The sequence below is a fragment of the Delphinapterus leucas genome, chromosome 13 (assembly GCF_059928025.1).
Source record: "Delphinapterus leucas isolate spDelLeu-1000000601 "Yukka" chromosome 13, BTC_Dleu_Yukka2, whole genome shotgun sequence".
Classification (NCBI taxonomy): Eukaryota; Metazoa; Chordata; class Mammalia; order Artiodactyla; family Monodontidae; genus Delphinapterus; species Delphinapterus leucas.
In genome coordinates this window covers 62,776,376-62,802,211 of record NC_143141.1, presented here as the reverse complement: position 1 = coordinate 62,802,211, position 25,836 = coordinate 62,776,376, and the positions used below count along the sequence as shown (strand labels likewise).

General features: G+C 43.0%; 1 long non-coding RNA gene across 1 annotated transcript in view; it reads left to right on the top strand.

Annotated features, from left to right (window-relative positions):
- The window catches only part of LOC111174850 (uncharacterized), a 72,693-nt gene extending 47,770 nt beyond the window's left edge, over nucleotides 1–24,923 (top strand). The window contains exon 3 of the long non-coding RNA XR_002644577.3: nucleotides 23,715–24,923. This is a non-coding gene — a long non-coding RNA (uncharacterized LOC111174850). The remainder of the gene's footprint in view (nucleotides 1–23,714) is intronic.
- The last annotated feature ends 913 nt before the right edge of the window (nucleotides 24,924–25,836 follow it).

The following is a 25,836-nucleotide window of genomic DNA, read 5'->3' as shown; positions in this document are numbered from 1 at the left end:
GGGGGCTACTCTTCGTTGCGGTGCGCGGGCTTCTCATTGCGGTGGCTTCTCTTGTTGTGGAGCACGGGCTCTAGGCGCACGGGCTTCAGTAGTTGTGGCTCGTGGGCTCTAGAGCGCAGGCTCAGTAGTTGTGGCGCACGGGCTTTGTTGCTCCGCGGCATGTGGGATCCTCCCGGACCAGGGCTCGAACTCATGTCCCCAGCATTGGCAGGTGGATTCTTAACCACTGCGCCATCGGGGAAGCCCAGCAGGTTATTTCTTAATAAATTACTGTCTTAATGTTAGATGCTATTTTAAATACGTGAAAGAGAGCTGTTCCCAAATGTGTGTAACTACTTTCAGGGAATAGTAAACCGGAGCATTTAATTAAATGAAGGCCCTAAATTTTTATTATGCCGTCACTGGATATTTGAATAACTAGTTATAAATGAATTCTATTCGTATAAAAGTAATTTTCTAAATCCAATTGTCCTATTTTGAAATATAGTTCCAGTTTCTGGGTAAAACTGGCAATGGAATGGCCATGTCTCCACAGCTAAAGCAAATTAGAGGGTTGCAGCAGTAAACTGAACCCATAGGCAGAGGGGGGAAAGAAACCTTTGAACCCTGTTTTTTTTTCTCCTGTACTGATTGGATAATTTACCTGACTAATTTTGTCTAGTCATTAGAAAGTCAGTTCTCCACTCTAGAATTTCTTCCACTCAAGTAAACAATATTGATGCATATAATTTGGATGAAAAAAAAATCCCTTTAAGAAATATCTGGATATATGCCTTGAATGAGCTTCCTCATTTAAGTCACAGAAATTTATTTAAAGAGAAACCAATCTAAGATAGTAATAACAACATTAACTACCATTTACTGAGCATTTCCTATGTGACAAAACTGTAACACACTTTAATCCTTGCCGCAAATTTGTTGGATGAGGGATACTATTTGAATTTTAGCTATCAGGGAATTTCTGCTCACATTGGTTAAGTAATGCAGCCAGATTTGCGCAGCTGGTAAGTATGAAGGCTGGTATTAAAATGCCAGCCCATCTGGTGGTAGTGCTTGAGAACCTTCGTTCTTTCCTCTACAAAACACAGTTGATGCGGAGTGGAATCATTTTATGATCCCTTTGATAGTCTTGATTTTCAGAAAAGCTACAAGACATGGAGTAAATGGTGATAAAAATATATCCAATAAGAATGCAATTGCATCTTCCTTTTTCTGTCATTTGGTTTTTTTTCCCCACTTGGGATATTTGCAGAATTATACTGCTAACCTCTAACTTTCCCTCTCTTCTTACTCTCCTCCTGTTCCCACAACCATGAACACAAAATAATTTCCTTTCAAATTATGTTACTAAGTTTGTAACTCACATAGGGAATTATCACATAGAAAAATTTATTAGCCTAAATGATGGCCATATAGTTTTTGCCAAGATTCATCATTTCTGAAGTTAGTTGCCCATAAAACCAATTTCTCAATGGTTTGGTGAGATCAAGTGCCAAATTACCCAGGGGATGAATAACAGTTACTGCAGGTCCCATTGATCCGTCTGCCCAGCCGTTCACTGACAGTTCCAATGACTTGGGAAAATGCAGCCAGCATGGCCCCCCAAAATCTGCATCATGGCTTTATCTACTGATGAGCCAGACTACAAATGCTGTGAACACATACCAACAGCGGTTCAGGTAGCAACCCAACAGGAATTCATGAAGAAGTATCAGATGCACGTTAGCTAAATTTACTGCACTACCACCACATGTGGATTGGTTTCTAAGTGCCAGACACTGCTAAGTGCTGTATGTGCGTATTGCATTTACTCTCCTTAGGCCAGCTTGCAGAGTAGTTAACAACACGGTCACAGAGCCAAACTAATATGGCTCTGGTTCTTTGGGCAAGCAGTGGAAACTGTGTTTCAGTTTCTCCATCTGTAAAATGGGGATGCTAAATACTTCACAGAGTTGAAGTGAAAAATGAGTTAAATTAAACAAAGCCCTTAGAATAGTACTTGCATGGAGACAGCACTCAATATATGCTGGCCATTAATTTTCCTAATGACCCTGTGAGGTAAATGCTATTATGATCATCATTTACTGTTTAGAAGATTGTGGCTTAGAGGTGGCACATGGCAGAGGTAGGCTTTGAAAATAGGTCTGTTTGACAGCAAAACCTGTCCTCCTTATCACTGTGCTGTTCTGCCTCTCAGTACAAGACACATAGAATGGGCAAAGAATGCATGCTGTCAGCTGCAAGGCCTCTTGCCACCGCGGGACACCCGCCCCTCAGATGAATTCCTGGAGGGGGCCAGTTGGTGAATCTTTGCTGAGAGGCAGGTCAATAATTCTGGGCCTTCCTCCGTTCAGATGGGAATTGGAATGATGCATACCATCTCAGTGAAGGCTTAACCACAGCCAGGTGACTCCTGTGGTGGTGACAAAAGTATACAAATGAAGTATAGGAGCAGGGGAGCCTTCACACACTCCCAACCCTTCCTGCCTCTCAGAACAGCTATATCCCCTGACACACATCAGCTAGAGGCATCCTTATCCACTCACCCATAGCCTCAGAGAGAACCACACAGCAGACTTTCCTATCAGTTGGGTGATAGTTAGAATTACTGAGCTTCTACTATGCATCTTCTCAAAAACCTTATGAAGTAGGTGTAATTATCTTACTTAGGAAGTGAGGGAATAAATAGATAGCTAGTGGGAAGCAGCTGCATAGCACAGGGAGATCAGCTTGGTGCTTTGTGACCACCTAGAGGGGTGGGACAGGGAGGGTGGGAGGGAGACGCAAAAAGGAGATGGTATGGGGATATATGTATATGTATAGATGATTCACTTTGTTATACAGCAGAAACTAACACACCACTGTAAAGCAATTATACTCCAATAAAGATGTTAAAAAAAAAAAAAAAGAAGTGAGGGGGACTTCCCTGGTGGTGCAGTAGTTAAGAATCCACCTGCCAGTGCAGGGGACACGGGTTCGAGCCCTGGTCCGGGAAGATCCCACATGCTGCAGGGCAACTAAGCCAGTGCACCACAGCTACTGAGCCTGCGCTCTAGAGCCCTTGAGCCACAACTACTGAGCCCACGTGCCACAACTACTGACACCCGTGCGCCTAGAGCCTGTGCTCTGCGACAAGAGAAGCCACCCAATGAGAAGCCCACGAACCACAGCGAAGAGTAGCCCCTGCTCGCTGCAACTAGAGAAAAGCCCACACACAGCAACAAAGACCCAAGGTAGCCAAAAATAAAAATTAATTAATTAATTAAAAAAATTTTTTTGTTAAAAAAAAAGTGAGGAAATTAAGATTCAGAGGAATTAGATGAATTGCCCAAGGTTATTCCACAGCTTGTAAATGGACACCCAGGATTCAAACCTTGGTCTATATCTTAATCCACAAACCCACATTCCTCTCACTCTTTTTTTTTTTTTTTTTGCTGTACGCGGGCCTCTCACTGTTGTGGTCTCTCCCGTTGCGGAGCACAGGCTCCGGACGCGCAGGCTCAGCGGCCATGGCTCATGGGCCCAGCCGCTCCGTGGCATGTGGGATCTTCCCGGACCGGGGCATGAACCCGTGTCCCCTGCATCGGCAGGCGGACTCTCAACCACTGCGCCACCAGGGAAGCCGCTCCTCTCACTCTGTGGGGATTGTTCCTTTGGCTTGGGGATATTACAAAATCATGATTTCTCCTGATCGCTTTTTGCTGTTATCTTTTGACCATCTCATTTTTTGTTACTGATTTTATCCAAGAGCAAGAACATGCTTTGGAATTCTTGGAGTAGCTGTTGAGATTATATATTTTAATTTAAGAGGTTGCATTACTGGATTATCTGTGAATTGTGACTTCTCAATACTCTCCTTCTTCCTCCTCCTACCTCATTGTATTTGACATCTGATTATTAGAACCTTTTTAGAGGTTTTTGAACACACTCACATGTGGGAAAGTGCTAGTTAAAATTGTTACAGACAGACATTTGTGTTATAATAGAGGGAAGTCATTTTGGGGGCTCAATTGATGTACACTGCAAAGATTTTCTTAAAATTTTCTGCAAGGTATACATAATTTCACAAGCAAAACAATAAGTCAATCCAGTAGCAAAGTTAAGAGTGGTTACTGGTTTTGTATTTTAAGCTCACAGCAAATTATCTACTTTTATACCACAATGCCTATGGGACAGTCAGAGAGCTTGAACTGGCTCCCTGTCACTCTTTGGTGAAGGGACTGAAGCTTCATAAATCTGGTCCTTCACCCTCCTAGCTCTGACCCTCCCCTTCCTATAAGGAATGAACATGTTGCCTGCAGTAGGCGTTTGTCAAACATCTTAATACCATCTCATCACTGTGATGATCAACAAAGGCATTCTGAAAATCTTTTATAAATAGGGTACACCATGAAGTACAGCCTGTGGTTCAGATCCTGGTCCTTGTACACATGGGAACATAAAGGGCATGCACTACATCCATATTGAAACACAAGTGGTAACCTCATCCTTTAATATTGAAATGGTTTTATTGTCCTTTACTAGCAACGATGGCTAATAACTATATTGCTTTTATTTCCATAAATATATATAATTTATTTATATAATATGTACAATAAATATTAATATATTTACATATATAATATATATCATATATGGCATACATATATGCCATATAAAGCAATTTTGAAATTTGAAAGCATTGATTCCCATAACCTAACTGAGGAATAAATCACATAACCACCAATCTTTCTCCAGTGACCACCCGCCACCTCCAATTTCATGTATCAATAAATAGCAAATACTCTGGAATATTTCATCTACAAGAAACACCGTTGAGTTGCAGAAGTAGTAACCATATTTGCTTATTTTTTCACTCAAGAAGTTTTAAAATGTTTTTATGCTCTGAAAACATAAAGAAAAAAATCTGGAAGAACTTATCTCTGTTGTGTCGGCATCCGTAAAAAGTGATTTTTAAGATGGAGACTTCTCCTTGAGAAATAAAGGCTTCTGGTTTTAGCATTCAGCTCTCACTTTCATTAAAAACAGAGTTGTTGTTTTAGACCCAAGCTTTCCCTAGAGACAGTGATTCCACCGGGGGAAGCAATATGTGAAGTTATTGCAAGAAAGTTTTTGTGTGAAATTGTGCCTCTTGCCAGAGATGTTGTATGTTTTAGTTAATTTCCTTCCCAAGAGCTAGGAAAATTTCCCAAGCCCCAGATATGTACAACTGGAATGCTACTGAGAAGTCAGTAGAATGAGGCTGAAGAGAGAGACTGAATTTTACACACTTCATTTGTTTCTGGAGATAAAGCCTCTATTCTATTTTCCTCAAGGTGAAAGTCCAATTCACTTTGAAAATTGTAAAGCCTTATTCCATTGAAAGAAAATGATTTTGATTTCTGTCACAGTTATTACTATTTACACTACAATAAATTTACCTAAGGAAGGGGATAGCCTCTGCTGGATTCCTTCCAGAGCTCCCCAAGGAATAAAACCATACAGCTAACAACCGATGGGACATTCTGTTCTGCCTTTTCCTTCTCAGCCCTTCGATGTTTAATCTATCCACCACAAATCTGTTCATTAGCAACTCTGCACGTACACAGTGCGATGGTAATTAATGTTCCCCATGTTGACTCTCAGGAACTACAATACCATGAAGTACCCTTCAGGATTATCAAGGAGAAATTAAATTATGCTCAGTACAGTTTGAGAGCAATTTTGCTAGTGGTTTGGAGCACCTCTACAGGGAGGTTCTGAAGTCAGCTCCTACCAGTTTGTGGGAGCTGATTGTTCAGTACTAAAGAATTGTGTGAGCCAGATGTTAAATCTTTGGAATTGGGCCATGGTGGGAGTATTTATAGTAAAGGAGTTGGCATCTGCTAAAAATCAGGGTTTTGTTTTGTTTTGTTTTTTTCTCCAGAATACTGGTTTATCAGCACATCACTGTCTATACCTTTGAAACTGCATAATCCAATTAATACCTATTAGCTAGGCCTCATGCTGGACAACAGTTTACTGATAAGTTTTGCTACGTTGAAAAGCCAGTTAATACCTGTATTAGTTTTCTGTGGCTGCTGTACCACAAACCTCGTGGCTTAAAACAATCAAAATTTATTATCTCACAGTTCTGGAGGTCAGAAGTCCAATCTCGGTATCACTGGGCCAAGTACAGTATTGGCAGGACTGTGTGCCCTCCAGAGGCTCCAGGACAGAACCTATTCCCTGCATTTTCCAGCTTCTTGTGGCTGCTAGCACTCCTTGGTTTGTGGCTTCATCACTCCAATATTCAAGGCCAGTTCAAGGCCAGCATCTTTAAATTTCTCTCTGCTCTATCTTCACATTGCCAGCATGTGTGTGTGTGTGTGTGTGTGTGTGTGTGTGTGTGTGTGTGTAAACTTCCTCTCTCTTATAAGGACACTTGTGATTGCATTTAGGGCCCACACAGGTAATCCAAAATAAACTCTTCCATCTCAAGATCTTTAACTTAATCTCATCTGCAAAGACTGATTTTTTCAAATAATGTAACATTTATAGTTTCCAGGGATTAGGACCTGGTACTTTCAGGAGGGCCATTTTAAGCCTACCACAATACCCACCTTGGCAGCCCCTTATATACACAGATGCACTATATCTTGTATAACATCCTTAACTGGTCTTAATGATAAGGAACAAATTTTTTTTTTTTTTGCGGTACGCGGGCCTCTCACTGTTGTGGCCTCTCCCGTTGCGGAGCTCAGGCTCCGGACGCGCAGGCTCAGCGGCCATGGCCCACGGGCCCAGCCACTCCGCGGCATGTGGGATCTTCCCGGACCGGGGCACGAGCCCGTGTCCCCTGCATCGGCAGGCGGACTCTCAACCACTGCGCCACCAGGGAAGCCCAGGAGCAAATTTTTAATGATAATAGTGGTGGCACCTCTTTTTTATTGAGTGCTTCCTATGTACTGGGCAAAGTGCTCAGCATATAGTAATCTCATCTCACTATTATTCCTTCCCAAACTAGGAAATGTGTGTTCAAATGTCATAAATTCTCTTTCTGGAGTGCCAGAATCTAAGTAGACATGTCACAATATACATGTCCTGTTTCCCTCTAACCTCCACCTCAAAATCATTCCCTGGGGCTCTTCATATAATTGTTCCAAGGGCTTCCATTTTATGTAGCTTACTCTTCCTATCCTACTTCCATGGTTCCCAATTCTGTCCTTTGGTTACTTTTAATGAGCTTATCTCCAACATCAATACAGGACTTGATTAAACGGACCATGGAGAGCATATCTATTGGCTGGGAATGACCTCTTAGGTGTGTAGTGTCCCTGGCCAAGTGAATGAAAGGCTCTGGGCCAAGGCCAGTTCCTGGGTGAAACCATAACTGGCAATTGTGTCTCTCAAGAGGTGGTTTGGAGAGGACTGTGAGCCACGCCTGTGGGTGATAAGCCTGTAATTCTCTATCCTGTTGTTTTTGGATGCCTTGCTTTCCAGCTGTTCTCTCCTGATCTGCCTGCACAGCTCACCGTTTCATTTCTACAACTTGTACCAGAGGAAGGGAAGGAGACAGAACAGTGTGTTAGGCTATGTGCTGGAAGCCTTACTTATTGGGCTGAGGATGGTATAAATCCAAGAACATTTTCTTGTGTTGTTCTTTGTGGCTGCAATTAATAACCTGGTAGACCTGTTTTAGAGATGTGATATAATAAGTTGATTGGGTTTGGGTAGCACATCTATTTTTCTGTTAAAATATAATTTTCAGTTGTAAATAAAAGCTGGTTGAATCTGGCCTATGTAATAGCCAGTGTTTCATGAAGACATTTAGGCCATGTTTGCTTAGGTTTAGAAATGCTCTATGGGCCCTGTGTGATTTTGTATACAAGCAGAGATTATTAGAAATTGGACAAAGGCAACAGCAGGAGGCCAAGAGCAGAGCTGGGGAAGGTGGTGGTCTTTGCTCTATTACTCTGGCTGAGAGTTACCTAATCTCACAGAGCCTCAGTTCCTGTAGCTGTAAAATGGTAATAATAATTCTGACCTTCCAGGGTTTGGGAAAGGATTGAAATGAATTAAGGCATACAAAATGCCTAGTATATTGTAAGTACTTAATAAGTGGCAGCTATCATTGTCAATATCATTAGTTCAGAATGAACAAATACTCTAACAACAGGTTTCAGATAATTGCTTTTTAATTGAAGTAAAGTTGATTTACAATGTTGTGTTAGTTTCTGGTATACAGCAAAGTGATTTGGTTATGTATGTATATATATTCTTTTTCATATCTTTTCCACTATGTTTTATTACAGAATATTGAATATATTTCCCTGTACTATACAGTAGGACTTTGTTGTTTGTCTGTTTTGTATAGTAGTTTGTATTTGCTAATCCCAAACTCCTAATTTATCCCTCCCCCACCCCCTTTCTGCTTTGGTAACCATAAGCTTGTTTTCTATGTCTGTGAGTCTGTTTCTGTTTTATAAATAAGTTCATTTGTATCATTTTTTAAGATTCCACATATAAGTGATATCATATGATATTTGTTTTTCTCTTCCTGACCTACTTCACTTAGTATGATAATCTCTAGATCCATCCATGTTGAGGCAAATGGCATTATTTCATTCTTTTTTATGGCTGAGTAATATTCCATTGTGTATATATACATATATATATATATTTATGTATGTGTATACCACATCTTGTTTATCCATTCATCCGTTGATGGACACTTAGGTTGCTTCTCTGTCTTGGCTAGTGTTACTACTGCTGGTATGAACATTGAGGTGCATGTATCTTTTCAAATTAGAGCTTTCTCTGGATATGCCCAGAAGTGGGATTGCTGGATCATATGGTAACTCTATTTTTTAGTTTTTTAAGGAACATCCATACTGTTTTCCATAGCGGCTGCACCAATTTACATTCCCACCAACAGTGTAGGAGGGTTCCCTTTTCTCCATACCCTTTCCAGCATTTATTATTTGTAGACTTTTTTTTTTTTTTGCGGTACGCAGGCTTCTCACTGTTGTGGCCTCTCCCGTTGCGGAGCACAGGCTCTGCAGGCTCAGCAGCCATGGCTCACGGGTCCAGCCGCTCCACGGCATGTGGGATCTTCCCAGACCGGGGCACGAACCCGTGTCCCCGGCATCGGCAGGCGGACTCTCAACCACTGCGCCACCAGGGAAGCCCTGTAGACTTTTTAATGATGGCCATTCTGACCGGTGTGAGGTGATACCTCATGGTAGTTTTGGTTTGCATTTCTCCAATAATTAGTGAAGCTGAGCTTCTTTTCACGTGCCTATAGGCCATCTGTATGTCTTCTTTGGAGAAATGCCTGTTTAGGTCTTCTGCCCATGTTTTTGATTGAGTTGTTTGTTTTTTCTTGTTATTGAGCTGTATGTATATTTTGGAAATTACAGCCTTGTCGGTCACATCGCAGACAAAACACCATCTTCCTCTAGTCACTTGAAAAATGCGAGTCATGCCTTCCATTTTTCCCTTTCCACTTCTGCAGGGCAATAGCAATACAAATACTACCTTTTTCTTCTCTGGGAGCGATTTTCTGACCTTGCCAGGTCCCTCTTTCTCTCCTGCAGAACCCGTGACCTTCACCTCAGAGTAACCGTCACTCAAAATAACCTTTGCTTTGTTTACACACTTATCTCTGTACCTCAAGACCTTCAGCTGCTGGAGAGCAAGGATATCTTATTTTTGAATCTTTACTAACTAGCATAATTCCTGGAACATGGAAGAAGCACTAAATATCCTCATTGAATTGAATTTGAATAAAGTTTCAACTTTTTGAAAGGGAAACAAAAAAAAAGAACTGACTGAATATTTACTCTAAACCAGTCTCTCCTCTTATGGGAAAAGCGACAGATGCCATTGCTCTGTTTTTTACGTTCCTTCCTAAACTTTGTTTACTTTGGCTTTTGTTTGGCTCTTGGAGCACAGAGAGGCAATGTTCAACTTTTGTGATTTTAGACCCTCTCTGAAAGACTACTTACTGACATACTGAATTTTGGTTTTTAATTTCATCATTTTGTGACTCAGAGTAGGGGGAGTTTTGGTTAATTTGATGGGGAGTAACTTTAGCTTACTATCAACACTGCAAGCTGATATTTGAGGGCATTGAGCTAAGTCTTTTACATGCATAATCTTATTTAATCCTTTCCACAACTCCATCAGGTAGGTATTATTATGTCTACTTTACAGCTAAAGAAACTGAGGCACAGAAAATAACTGGATCAGGGCTGTGGTAGGTTTTACCCTGGGTCTACAAGACTTCGGAGTCTAAGTTTTGAACATCACCCTGTACTGCTTCTAGATTCAACTGTTTTCTTAAGCTGAATTAGAGAAATGATTCTGAAAGGGAAAAGTAATTCAGCCTTTCACTAAATGCTAATTGAGCACTGTCTTAGCTCAGGCTGCCATAGCAAAATACCATCACTGGATGGCTGAAACAATAGACGTTTATTTCTCATAGTCTTGGAGACTGGGAAGTCTAAGATCAAGTTGCTAATAGATTCAGTTCCTGGTGAGGACCCACTTCCTGGCCTCTCTCTGTGCTCACATGGCCTTTCCTTGGCGAATGCATGTGGAGAGAGAGCTCTCTCTCTGTCTTCCTCTTCTTATAAGGTCATTAATCCCCAAATGAGGGCCCCACTCTCATGACCTCATCTAAACCTAATTACTTCCCAAAGACTCCATCTCCAAATACCATCACATTGGAGGTTAGGGCTTCAATATGTGTACTGGGGAGGGGACACACAAACATTCAGTCGATAACAAGTACTAACTAGAATCCTCTGGAATATGTTAGACTAAGCTCTGGAAAAAAAAAAAAAAGAATAGAAAAGGAAAGGAAAGGAAAAAAAGCAGGGCCTGGACTAGGGAGAGGCAAACAAGTGACCTAGGGCCCAGCATTATAGGAGGTGCCCACCCTCAGGTGCCCACCCTGCACTTGAACAACCCTGCAAGGCCATGAACCTATGTGCCTTGCTTACCTCACCCCAGTCCCAGCCCTGCAGCACTTCATTTGCTCTTGGGGAACTCAGTGTCTAGCAAGGGCCTGGTATCAGTATGGGTCAGATCAAGAGAGAGAAACCACCCAGTGATTTGAACAGGGGAAGTTTAATATAAAGAATTATTAACTAGCAGTCTGTTGTTTAGAAACCCGTGAGGACACGGAGAAAATATGACAAGCGAACCCAAGGAGTTTTGACCTTCAGGATAAGAGTGAAGACTGTTTTTCCCTCTGGGCTGTGCCTGAGTGAGCATGACTTGCCCTATTTATTAGGCAACATTACACTCGGCAGCATTTCCTTTCAGATCATCCCAGGCATTTAGGCTATTTTAAAAATCTAAATAACATCTCAGTCAAACTAACATTCCAAGAGAGAAATGTTTTAATCTGTCTTTTCCCAGAACAGCCTTTAGGTCTGGGAGGAAGTGCAAACAGGCTGGGTGAGGGACAATGTATCTGGAGATTTATGGGAATCCAGAAGTTTTGGCAAGGGTACATATAAATCTCAAAGAAGAATTAAATATAATTTGAAATCACATAAACTGTACAGAATTTGAATGCAGGTCAAATCACAACTGCTGTTTGTTTATCTCTCATTTAAACTACAATAACAGGATTGCTTAAACAAATTCCCTTCCTTTCTTGAACTTTCAAAGTATTTAATATTTGCATAATGATTAATCTCCAGTTCCAGAGGATATTCCCAAAGGGAGAGACGACACAGAAGCACTTTAAATTTCAACCACATGGAAAAGAGAAGAGCGGAAGCTTCAGTTTTGGAGCCTACGCTCTCAGGAGAATTCTAAATATTGGTCATCATTCTGTTGAATGTTCAGCTGAGGAGTGGATGGCTGAGAGAACACAATCCCAAACATTTGGACAATATATTCTAACTAGGTCAAAGGTGCAGCTCTAATTAAGGGATGATACCAGACCCTCTATTTATAGATCTTGAATATTTCAAGAAAGTTTTGTTCTATGCTTTGCAAGGGCTAAATCCTTATTCACAGAACCCTGGAGTACATCCAACCTGCCCACCCAAGGAACGCTTTGAGTATATTCCTTTTCATAGAGGCTGTTTATTTGCTGTAGTTTCCAGGGATCCAGGCCGGGGGAAAGGCAGCATGTTTGAAGTACACCCCCAGAACTCAGTATTTGACCTGTAAAATTAAGGTACTGGGCTCAGTCAATGGCTCTCAGCCTGGGTGCATTATAGAATTACCTGGGGGAGCTTTAAAATAATACCCAACCCTTGATCCCACCTCAGCCTAATTAAATCAGGATGTTTGGCAGGGGGGCCCAGAATGTTAGTATTTAAAAAAAAACAAACTTCCCAAGTGGTGCCAATGTATAGCAAGTTTTGAGAGCCACTTGCAGCTCTAATACATGATGCTATTGATTCCTCTGTGATGAACATGTTGTGGATAAACCTCTGTACACATTTTAAAAATTGTTTTTATCGGGATAAACTCTCAGAGTATGTGAACATGTGGATGCATTTGGATGAAGTCTAAATGGGAGTACACAAAAATGTACACACAAAAAAGCAAATGTACTAGGGTACAGGGAGAAAGGGAGTTTTTCTCTAAAATTTCTAAAATATTATAGTGTTTTCATTACAAAAAAACACTAATTACCAAACGCTCCCTCCCCACTCATGCTTTTTGCACTTTTGGGTTTGGGGCTGCTTTCAGAAGGCTGTTGAAGCCTGCCCTCTGAACATGATAAAAGCATCTATGTTGTTATTTGGTCAGAGTTGGACTTCTCAAGTAACTTTCTGTCTCTCTGCCCTGAAAAAGCATTGCACAAAGGAAGTTGAAAGTTCTATGTGGGTTGAGGGCCTAATATAAAGTGGTCATTCAATGCATATTCAATTATGATGACTAACTGTATCTTATGACTTTGTTCTGAAATCCAGTATTCAAAGCATAGTTCATGGATCATATTCATCAACCATGGCCATCATAAATATTCATCTAATGTCTGTCTTCATTAGGCGGTTATTAACATGTCAAAGGTATTTGTGGAGAAAATGAAAGTGATAAATTCTTTCTATATTTACTCTTATTTGAAAGGCTAATTTATTTTTAGAGTCCTCTTTGATAAAATCCTTTAATCAAAGGAAGTTTCCTTTAGAAATAGTCTTCTGTTTTTAAGCCAATAACTTTACACAAAGAAAGTTTATTAACGTTTTGCTTGCTGGATGGATATTAGCCAAATGATGAAGTATGTAAATAGTCCAATTCAGAGAAAGATAATATAAAACACTGCTCTTAAAAGGTTAAATTGATGCCTTCTCTACTAACAGTACTTTGGAGTTGTTTTTCAAATGAAGAGAGCTGGTAGTGATTCTTCTCCACCCTTACCTGGTCCCCTTGGTGATCAATAACCCCAAGATTGTTACGTGGGGTTGGTTTACAGGCTGTGAATAGAAGAGGGCAAGGATTGGCAAACTTTTTCTTTAAAGGACCAAATAGTAAATATTTTAGTCTTTACTATTCAACTCTGTTGTTGCTCTAAAGCAGCCATAGACAATATGTAAATGACCAGATGTGACTGGGTTCCAAAAATACTATTAAAAAAAACAGGTGGCAGGTTGTATTTGGCTAATTAGGCCATAGTGTGCCCATGCTAGAAAAGAGCAAACCCAACAGGGTGTCACACTGGCTCTCAGGTTGCAGTGGGAGGACACAGGTCAGAATTGGACATTTTAGCTAAACCCAAAAAAGCCAGTGAGTGTTGGAGCTCTGTATGAGCAAGTAGGTCTACCATGGTAGGAAAAGTCATGAGAATGCATGAATAATAAAAGAGTGATAGTAGCAATGGCTAATATTTACAGAGGACTTGCTCTGAAACTTGTATTAAATACTTTACATGTAATCTTTACAATGTCATGTAATCTTTATAATAATTTGGTAATCTCATGTAATTGTTATAATAACCTCAAGGTAGGTGTTATTATATTCCCATTTTATAGATGAGGAGATTGAGGCATGGAGAGGTTAAATAAAGTTCTCAATGACATACAGCTAATAAGTGGCATAGCTGAGATGCGAACCCAGATGGTGTGACTTTAGAGGCTGCTCTTCTATGCATTACGACCTCCTGCTAGGGGACAGAGCCATATGCAAAATCATCCTAGCTGGGAGAACATAGAGGGTCTCTGTCTAGGTACTTTAGTCTTGGTTCAGGTTCACTGTGCTGAAGATGGACCAAGAATAGAGCCCTGGGGTGTACACTGTGGGGAGACGATTCTCCATGGGTCTTTCATGTTTCTGCATGTCTTCAAGCAAAGGCATTGGCAGCCTTTTGTTGAGACTGTCTTTTCAGGGGTATTTTTATATTGAACAGCCTTGGCAGATAAAGATATCTTCCCTCTGGAGCAGAAGGAAGCTTTGTTTTCTGTACTTTATAATAAAGACAGTGTCTCCCTCTGGGGCAAAGTTGGGCAAGTTCAAAGTTGGGCAGCCCATTATAAAAGACTGGGGTTCTTCAGCTGTGTTGGAAACCCACTGTGTGTGTGGTATCCACATGGGCTACCCTGTCACCCCCTTGGAATTGGAGGAGGGCAAGGGGAAATGACATGAACATGAATCTCATGTTGCTCTGTGTGTAGAATGTAATGAAGTCCTTTGTCTTTGGCCCAGGAGTCTCGGGTCTTCTACCAGCATCCATGAATCTGTGGCAGCTAACTGGTTATTGCGTAAACAGGGTAAAATCTTAGATCTTTCACAATTCTCGACATACACAGAAGGTGCAGTGGGTTAGGAAGGCTGGTCTGAGGGTGAAGGCTGTCCACCCTTGGCTTGGCTTTGTGTCTTTTAAAATTATGGATGAATGTGGGCCATGCTATGATCTGAATGTTTCTGTTCCCCCAGTTCATATGTTGAACTCTTACCCCACAAGGTGATGGTATTAGAAGGTGGGGGTCTTTGAGAGGTGATTAGGTCATGAGGGCAGAACCCTCACGAATGAGATTAGTGCCCTTATAAAAGAGGCCTCAGTGAAAAGATGGTGTATAAGAAGCAGACTCTCACCAGACACTGAATCAGCCGGTGCCTTGATCTTGGACTTCTCAGCCTCCAGAATTGTGAGAAATAAATTTCTACTGTTTATAAGCTACTCAGTCCATGGTATGTTTGTTATAGCAGGGAAAACAGACTAAGGCCAGAGACCTGTACTGAAGCCAGAGAGAGGAAAGCCTCTGTAAGCACCTGTAGCTCTTAATCCCATAACTAGCAGAATGTTATGGATCCTCTGACTTCAGAAACTTACCACAAGGAGTTAAAGATGTACAGTTGATTCACTGGAATGATCTTCAATGAACCATAGCTGTAACATAAATACTACATTCCAGTAATCTAATATAATCATTCTGGAACCTAGCTGCTCATCAGAATCACATGGTAACATTTTAATTATTTATTTATTATTTATTTATTTTTGGCTGTGTTGGGTCTCCGTTGTGGTGTGCGGGCTTCTCATTGCCGTGGCTTCTCTTGTTGCAGAGCACGGGCTCTAGGCATGAGGGCTTCAGTAGTTGTGGCACATAGGCTCAGTAGTTGTGGCACACAGGCTCAGTTGCTCCGTGGCTTGTGGGATCTTCCAGGGCTCGAACCCGTGTCCCCTGCATTGGCAGGCGGATTCTTAACCACTGCGCCACCAGGAAAGTCCCCGCATGGTAATATTAAAATAACAACTTTTAAAACAACGGATTCTTGAGCACCACCTCATACATAATGAATCAGAATATCTGAGGGTGAGGCTCAGAAATCAGTGTTTTAAACGTTTCCCAGATTATTTAGAGGCAGTCATTCCCTGCACTATTCTAATGATAGGGATTGAATTACATCACAGACAAATCCCACTGCTTCTCTGTACCTAAGTTTCTTCATTTGTTACAAAATAGAATAGTGTTGGCCAATATGGTGGCAATTGGCCACATGCGGCTATTTAAAATAAAATCAATCAATGGTTAAATGAAGTTGAAAATTCAGTTCCTCAGTTGCATTAACTACATTTCAAGTAGTTAATAGCTACATGTGGCTAGTGGCTAAAGCATCATAGAGTTCAGATACAGAGCATTACCATCATCACACAAGGTTCTATTGGATATCTTATCATACCAGAAGAGAAGGAAGCCATAAAAGACTTCTGGGGTTGTATCAAAAAACTCAGGAACCAACAGGAATAAGCTTCCACTGACCAAAGATGGGATAATTTGAGCACCCATTAGAATAATAACTGCAGTGGGTTGAAGTGCATTAAATATATTTCAATCCATGAGTTCATAATCATATAAAATAGAATTTATTGGTGACTAACCATTCTAGGGAGCCAAGTAATTATTTGAAAACTGGAAAGTAAAGGGTTACCAAGCATTTAATCAGTAATTTCATAAAGGAAAGGCCATATAAATGCTTGAGATAGTAATGAGATGCATAGCAGAAGGCCCACTGGCACGTCCCATGGGACCGAGTGCCTGTTGCGCCTTGCCAGGATCAGTTCAAGAACAAATACATCCTAGTACTGCTTTTTATTCCTTCCTTCTTTTGCTCCCCATATCCTGCCCTCTTATTCTATGGGATTCTCACATAAATTGCTATGTGCCAACTTCTGTCTCAGGCTTTGCTTTGTGGGGGAACCCAGGCTAGGACAGCATTCTAGCTCAGATTCTTGAATGAGAATCCAACCCGCCTGGCATATAGATTTGGTTGCTGGGTTATGATCCTCCTCCTGGTCCAATAGCCTGGGAGGCGCTGCCTCTTTCAGAAATGGAGGTGGAACTTCTTAAAGTAGAAACAGTAGAAGGGCGAGACAACTGTTGGAGACACGTTGATTAACATGTCCAGCTGACAGCTCTGCTACTGAGAGAAAGATTTGCTGACCAGCAGCGTCAGTATCACCTGGGAGCTTGTTAGAAATGAGGAATCTCAGGGCCAAGCTGGACCTACTGAATGCAAATCTGCTTTTTTTTTTTTTTTTTTTGCGGTACACGGGCCTCTCACTGTTGTGGCCTCTCCAGTTGCGGAGCACAGGCTCCGGACGCGCAGGCTCAGTGGCCATGGCTCACGGGCCCAGCCGCTCCGTGGCACGTGGGATCTTCCCGGACTGGGGCACGAACCCGTGTCCCCTGCATCGGCAGGCGGACTCTCAACCACTGCACCACCAGGGAAGCCCCGAATCTGCTTTTTAACAAGATTCTCCAGGTGATTTACATGTACAATAAAAAACTCTCTTCTAGAGGGAGTAATAATTATCTGGCTCAGGGATATTTTTATAATAGATAAGATGTTGCATCCAAAGGTCAGTGGGAAGCACATATAGGGGAAGGAGAGAGAGCACGTATTGTTGGAAGGGGGTGGCGGGGAAGCCAGGAGGCAGGGCAGGTTGGAAGAGGAAAAGTGGGATTGAATCTCCGTGAAAACACTTTAAAATCCATAATAGAAAAAAACATTCTGTACCTACGTTATTATACCTGCACCAGAAACCTCAAAACAAGTTCACCCTGCTCCGCCCCAGTGAACAGAAAGCAATATCTCCATGTGTCGTAGACACACAGCAGGTGAAATATTGGATGCAAGGCTTGTGTTGCAGGGGGCGGTATTTGTGAGGCAGGCAGACCCAATCCTGGCAATCTACCGCTTCCCTCTGGACACTCTGGGCTTCACCATCCCTCCCCCCACCCCTGGACATCCTTCCCCCTCAGTTTACTGTCCCTTCTCCCATGTAAGGACTTTTAGCAACAGTACATGGTGTACTGGCTCTCCAGAAACAAACATAAAGGTCTGATTTGTAGTGTTGGCCAATTTCCATAGTATAAATACTCCCACCATGGCTGATTGTGAGCTGCCATGAGGTTAACTGAACACGGGGTTGGGAGGTGGCACACACTGGCTCCAGCGCACCCCAGGAAATAAAGGGTCAAAAGGACAAAGTAGAGTGGTTTACAGCCTTCCTAGAAGTGAGGGGAAGAAAGTCAAGTTGATGAAGACCTGGAGCGCTTGCTTTAACTTCAGCTACTATGATTCCAAAACATAGCTATCATCTCGTCCAATCTGTGGCTATTTTTTTCATTTTGTTTTTAATTTTTTTTGGCCATGCAGCCTGACCAGAGATTGAACCCTCACCCCCTGCAGTGGAAGCGGAGTCTTAACCACTGGACCGCCAGGGAAGTCCCTGAGGCTGTTTCTTAACTTCAACTTTATTGAGAACGTCCTTATGTTGTAGCTTTAAAAGAACCAGAAGCTCAGCTGGAGAAAACGTTTGAGGACAGTCAGAATGACTTACAGTCTATATTTACCAAAGCTTCTTTCATAAACATTATCGAGGCTCTGGAATGCTCACACCCACCTTTCATGGGCACACCACACCCCATTCTTCCCTGCCTGAGTGTAGTCCTAATGACTCCCACTCAGCTCCCTCAGGTGTCACACACCCTGCTTCTCTGGCCGGAGTTCAAGCCCTCACCTGGTTTCCTTGAATGCCATCTAAGCGCTGCACACCTGTCTTTCCTGGGAGGTTTACAGCTGGCACGTAACTCCCTTCCCTTGGGGATATTAGCAGATAATGTATATCTATCAAACTTGCTGTAGGTACTGGCAGGCAGCTTAGACCTCTCCCCCTGCCCACAAGCACTGCCATGGGGGCTCAATGTTGGGTCTCTCAAGGCCTGATCCAGGGACCCCATCACCGCTGGGCACCCCCCAAACTCCATAACCATTGCTTTCTGTTTGGTGCAGCTCTGGGCCAGCTGAAGCACACTCTCCTTACCTTTACACACAAAGTGCACACCTGAATTTCGCATAACTGCTCTGGTTGCCTACCTTTCTCTTCTTCTTGGAAAGCATCCAGTACTAGGAATCCAGCTAACTACAGACAGCCCAAATTAATGCTTCTTAACCTGCATGAAAGAGAATTTTTTGTAACCTTCTCTTTGGTGTTGGTGTCTAATCGATGATAAATTTCAGGAAAGAAGCCCTTCTACTAGCAGGTTAAAAGTATTCATTTTTTGCAGCCCTAATATCTATTTGAAATGTAACAGCTTGTTTGTTCCTCTCCCCAGATGAATGCACCTTCATCTTTAGATTTATGATTTAATTTTTATTTCTTCTAAAATAGAGACAGAAGTAGTGGAAGTTCCTATATCTCTGTCAGAGCTTCTCTATGATTTCTTTGCCAGTCACCCAAAGCAGCCTCTAGTTGGGTTTATCCCTTTTAATTCTCATTCTCTCTCCATAGTGTTTTCTCCTCTGAGCACATAAACACATCACTACCCTTTCTTCCAAAGTCAAGGCCAGCTTACATGAAGGGGAATGGTTGACTCTGACAGTAAGTAGCACTCTAGGTGGCTCAGCTAACTCACCACAGTTTGGGTGTCTTTCCAGGTTGGTGGACACACCAGGGCCAGAGATCAGTGTGTCTTTCCTGCCAACAGAGAACCTTACTTCATCCTTTGAGTGTTCCATTCAGAGTGGAGGTCAAAGGTCTCCAGACTAAAAAATGCCTTTAACTGAAGCCCAAGTTATGCAGGAAGGAGTCCCAGCTTCTGCTCTTAGGCCCGAGAGGCTGACCATGGAGCATCCTTGACCTTTCTCTGCCTCCCAGAGGTCCCGTGAACTGGGGTCCAGTGTGTCCTCTAACCCCCCACGGAGGTTCCTCGTGAAAGGCCTCTGCTGAGTTTGCAAGGACACAAAAATGGAAATGCCCGAGGGGAGAGATTTTTCCAAAGTTCTTGGTTGTCAGAGAGATGAACATCATCAAATGGCTCTGAAAGAAAAGCTGAAAGAGATCAACATCGTAAGCCGTTGGGAGATTAGACTGTCCAATCGACTTGGTTCAAGATGAGGCAGAAGCCAGAGCAGAGATAATTCTGCACTGGAATTGCTAGCATTATGAGCAAGGTTTCAGGGAACTTATCAGGAAAGGTTAACTTGAATGGGCACTAATGAGTTGATGACTCAAATCCAGGAACAAGTAAGACCATAACAACCAAAAGCATAGAGGTGAGATGCTATGCAATTATAACATCCCCTAGGGACAGGCATTGGGCTGCAGGATGAGATTGGCTGACCCCTGCCCAGTGAGCAAATGATGAGGTATTTAACTAAAATGTGGACTGTGAATATGCCCAGAAGAATTCTTAATGCATGCACTTGAAAACTTTAGCTCTCTCTCTCTTTTTTTTTTTTCGCGGTACGTGGGCCTCTCACTGTTGTGGCCTCTCCCGCTGCGGAGCACAGGCTCCAGATGCGCAGGCTCAGCGACCATGGCTCACGGGCCCAGCCGCTCCGCGGCATGTGGGATCTTCCCGGACCGGGGCACGAACCCGTGTCCCCTGCATCGGCAGGCAGACTCTCAACCACTGCGCCACCAGGGAAGCCCTCTCTCTCTCTCTTTTTTGTTAAAGCCCTTTTTTGGACAAAGGACTAAACTAGATGTGGGCAGATCTTTAAAATGCATAAGATCGGGTCTACCTGAGCCTTGTGTATTGTAGGTACTCAGAAAATGGTTTATTGATTATAATGTAATAGGGCTCATCCCCTGTCATGGGGCGGAGGGGGGCTATGGCCAGGGTCTTTAAAGAGTGAGTGATAGTGACAAATGTTCAGAATGTCCCACAGCGGTCTATAGCGCCCAGTCCACAGATGGGCTGCCCCTCTGCTAGGACAGGGTTTTATCAGTTTATTCCAAAATGGGTAAATGTTGAGTGTTCCCTTGGCCTTAGAAGAGGTAAGACATAACACAGGGCATTAAACATAGTACAGGGCATTAATGTAAGTCTTCAGTTCAGGCTGAGGGGGTCAAATGTGTGTACTAACATATATTTCGAAATCAGGAAAGCAGTCTTTCCCTCATCCTCCCCACTTCCAAAATTATCTTTCCGAGATATTCTCTATTGTTTTCCCAGTGCAGTTAGGTCGTAGTTTGCCTTATAAGGAATTTTAGAGTTTTAAGAGCTCTCACTATAAGAAGTTTTTCCTGCTGTTCTGCCTGAGTTGCCTTCTGCTTAATTTTAGTTCATTATGTCTGTAAAGACAGGGAGGGTTTTATGGGGCAAAAGGCCCAGTCATCATGGGAAGAATGAATCATTTCAAGAACAGTGAGATGGGCGCAAAGGCAAAGACAGCTGAGGGGCAGGAAGCTGGGGGTGGATGGGTTATTGAGAACAGCATCAAAAGTCTGTCTTTTCTCTCTGTTACTCCCACTAGGGGGTGCCCAGCATTCCAGAATAATCACTGTTACTAGGAAGTTGAGGTTTGAGGCGGCATTTCCTCCTAATAGAAGGGCAACAGCTGATCCAGGTTTCCTGCATCTCTGCCCTGATTTGAGAAGTGATCTGGGGGTGGGGCATAGGGAATACAGGGATTGGGACTGAGGGGAGGGGTCTCAGATCAGTAAATACACTGATGCCTCTCAAGCATTTGAGGATTCTCAATCCGTGGAAACCTCTGGCGATATCCTGGGTTCTCTAGGACCCACTGGTCTTAAAGTCATTGGCTGGAGTAATTATGGATCAGAAAAGTCCTCCTGGGCCCAGGAGAGGTGATGATATTTCACCCCTGGGGCTAAAGAATTTATGGTAATAAGAAATGAGCAGGACTGAGAGATTGGTTGCAGACCAGGGACGGAATAAAGATCAAAGATGAGGTGAGATTCTGAAATAGAGTGGGTAACCGGTATGGATGAAGGTCAGGGAGGGGCGAGGGTATTTTGAGGGTCTCAAAACATCTAGGCCCTCAGAACAGTCACAGCATAACTTTTAGTTATGAATGGTTTTGTGAAAAGAAAATGGAACTTGGACTTTGATAGACAGGAGTTCAAATTTCAGCTCAAGCATTCAATAGTCATGTGACCTTGGGAATTTTCGAAAGTTATCCAATATCTTACTTTTAAATATATTTTTTATTGAAGTATAGCTGAAGTACAATGTTGTGCAACATCTTTAATCCTCAATTTTCTCATCTTCAAAATGGGACTAATGATACTAGGGCTACTTGAGACTTTAAAAGATATAAAGGCATATAAAGCACTGAATAAATCTATTTTCTCCCTTTTCCTTTTTCCCATTTGGAAATGGCTGAGGGCAAGGAAAGGAGATATATCTATTCCTTCAGTTCTTGTACCCCAAGATGTAGGATATCAGGACTGCAGCCCTGAGGTCAGAGGGTCCTCTCGGGCCTCTGGGGTTTTGTGCACCACAGAACTTCAGTGAGTGTTCAGGACATGCTGCAGAAGTCCTGCCCTCTTTGACCCTGTGGACCAATCCTCATACTTTGCAGGCTTTTGAGCCATAATTTAGAAACCAACCTCCAACTAAATTTATAGCGGTCACCGTCTGGTCCTGAGGCCTTCAGTCTCCGAGAATTAAACTATCTTGCCTACACAGAGCGCCAAAGCCTGGCCTGGAATCCAGGTATCACCAGTTAGTCCATGTTAATATGACAATCATTCAGAATTCTCTCAGCACAGTTTTACAAAGTATGGGCCACAGACCACCTGTACCAGCATCAGCAGGTGGGCTTGATAAAAAATGCAGATCCCTGGCCTCCTGCCAGACCTGTGCAACCAAGACTCTCTAAAGTTTAAAAGCAAAGGCGTAGAAAGTTAACCAGTCCCAGGTTACACTTTTACGTGGAAACACAATGCCTTAATCCTCCAGAGTGCTCTTTTGTAGAGGAAGAATGGGGCTCTTCAGCAGACTTCTCATTGCTTTGCAAATCATACCGTACAGGTGTTTCTGACGCTGCTTATTTATAGAGCCAACTCTGTCCCTAGCCACTTACTTACTTCCCCTGGAACTTCCTCAGTGTTGGAAACATCACTGTGAAGGTCACAGACCATTTCTGTGGACACCCGATCACAGAAAGGTGTGATTCAGAAAGGTCACTTTGATTCTCTCCTGAGCCACCGTGATAACCTGGCTTCCTGTCAAGGCAGTGGGGGAGGGGAGAGTGTTCTGGTTCTTGTTTCTGGGAATGGGGGAGGGGGCCACCAGGATAAATGTTGGTCACCAGCTGCCCCTTCCTTTGCATTGACAGAGCACTTGCTGCCAATTTAGCAGTGCTTAGGCTGAGGACTGGGGCAAAAATTAGCCCTTCCTCTAAAGCTGTGAACTCTGATCTCAGTCTAGAGAGAGGTGGGCTGCGGACATGTGAACAGGCTCCACGAGCTTCCTCCTGACAGCAAGGCCTGCATGAGCTGGCTTTTCAGAAGGAACTTGTGACTGTGGATCACTCTCCAGAGAGACAAACCTTTTCAGACTTAAGAGAGACGGCAGTAGCAGCAGCCTCTGCATTAAGTTTTGACCAGCTCTCACAGGCCTCTGGGTTACGCGGTTCACCCCGACCTCTGGGGCGTCCCTGCACTGCAGAACTACAGCGGCTGTTCAGGGCATACTGGGAGCTGTGGAGAAATTTTGCAGTAAGGATTCACATCAGCTTCAAAGTGCCCAGAATGAGCATTAAAATGCTGCCAGGAAGACAGTTGTTGCTACGTTAAATCTCTGGGGGGACAAAGTGGGAAACGAAGGTTAGTAAAATAAAACAAAACAGGTCATGGTTGTGAAGCAACCTGTCCTCAGTACCTAACTACATGGAGCTGGTGTCGGCCTCTTTCCGAGAGGGGCTGTGTCCCTCCCTGAACGGGATACTGATAGTAAAGAGCTCCCCCACATAAAGCATCCTTTGCACCCTCCCAATCGATTCTTTCCCTTTTTGTTTTCTAGGAACAAGAGGATTCATCTGACTTAACTGGAGATGGCTCCCTTCCCCATTTATTGTTCCATTCCTAAAGCTTCCCTCCTACCGGGCTCAGTGAGAGCAGATGGGAAGAGGCACCCACCTCAGAGGTACAAGTTCACAGATACAGAGCTACCCCTCTGCTGGGCCTGAGGCAAAGAAAACTCCCAATCTCTTTCTTGTATTCATTGGGTTCTGCTGAACCTGGAAAGGAAATAAATTCCAAAGGCAGGAAATGACCCACAGACCATAACAATATGTGAAAAGCCAAACCGGTGCTTCCGTCGCTTTATTTCAAACTATTCTAATCTGCGTCCCAGGAAGCCTAACCCATTACCAGATGGAGATCTGTTTTCAGATGCCTCTCGGCATCTGCCACTCCTGGCTGGTGACGTTTGCGCATTTCAAGAAGGTTGCCACTCCTGGCTGGTGACATTTGCACCTTTCAAGAAGGCAAACCTGTCCCGATAGCTTCAAACTTCCAGAGAGGTGCAGCCCCAGGAAAGTCCTTGGGTCTCTGGCTGACAGCACCAGCCATCTCATGTGCTTCATTGTAGCTGAACTGTTGCTGGCCTCCAGCCTAGAATGCTAGCACACCGAGTCTGTTCTTGAAGACTTGCAGAATCTGAAATCACAAAGCCCTGTGTTGCCAGAAAAGGTTGGCTCCCTCGCCTGCTTCCTAATCCCTTCTCACCAGGCTTTCCTAAAGAAACCTGATGAGTCAGGAAGAAAGAAAACGTGTCTGAGACAGAGCTGGGGTTAGGCTGGTCTCTCTCATCACTTCTGAAAGTTCCTCCTGTTTCACTATGCGGGGCATGTTTGGGGATTCGGTTGTGCTTTTCCTGTTTCCTCCTCTATGAGCTCTCTCTTTGAGGACCACTTCATTTACCACTCACGAAATCAGCTTGGCAAAAGCGGGAGGCCCTCTGATGAGGAATTCGTCACCGCTGCGAGGAAGTTTTGACTTCACTTTTGTCCCCAGGAGCATGGCAAGGAAAAACTCCCACCTCGACTCCCAGGTGGAACCATCATTCAGTTGCTTTGTTCTGGCCTGGGGGCCTGTGTGTTTCCTAGGCCCTTAATTTTTACTGAACGCCCTCCATCAGTCTTCCCACTGAAGGCTGTGTACCAGTTAGATTTTAAACCCAGTGAGGTGGCTTCTGGGATACCTTGCTTCAAACAGGTATCCTGCTAATCCCTTCCCCAGGTAATCAGAAAGTAGCTATAGTTGAAATGAATAATGTGCCCAACTCTTTCAACACTTTCGAAATGTTAAACAGATTAAAGTATAAAGAATCCAATATATTTGTTGACATCTGGTTTATAGAAAATCTCCAGCAAGAAGGAAGGGGGGAGTTCAACATCAGGCTGGGTGAAATGGGAGCAGCAGTGAAGGGCACTGCTCTCCTGCATTCCGGCATCAGACACCTGTTCTGGAGTCCCAGTGGCTCTGTGCCGCTATCTGCAATTGTGTGCTGTTTACTATGAAACATGCTTTAAAAAGTATATTCTGATAAGCTTGGATTTATCCTTGGCGATGGAATGTAGTTTCCATTACAAGACAGTAGCTTAATATCAGAGGTAGGTGGTATCAACTATATGAAGGTGGTACTAGACAGTAGATAAAAGAACCTAGGGGATCTTTATGAAAAGGAGTGGGGAGAGAGAGAGGCAGAGAAAGAGAAAGTCTTTTTTGTTGTGGCCAGGAAGAGACAATCTTGCAGGGAGTGTAAGATATATGAGTCTCTCTCTTTCTCCCCTTGCCTCTGCCTATGGAAAAGGAGCCAGGAAAAGCTAGAAACGGGAGACAGAGGGAGGCCATCTCTCCAAGTGTTGGTACCAGCCAAATAGGATAAATTGTTCATATTATGATGATGACGACAACTATAATGATGAAGAGAACATATAGACCCAGATGAAAAAAACAAAGGCTTTGATTTCAAGCCATGCTTAAGTCCCAAAGTACTCCTGTTAGAGCCATTTACATGACCCAAGGGACAGGAATTTAGGGTGAGTGAAATAAATATAATTGGATAGAAAAATCAGGATTAGATTAAAATGTGATTAAGAATGGTTAAAAATTAGGAGAAAGGTACCAAATTCTACTTA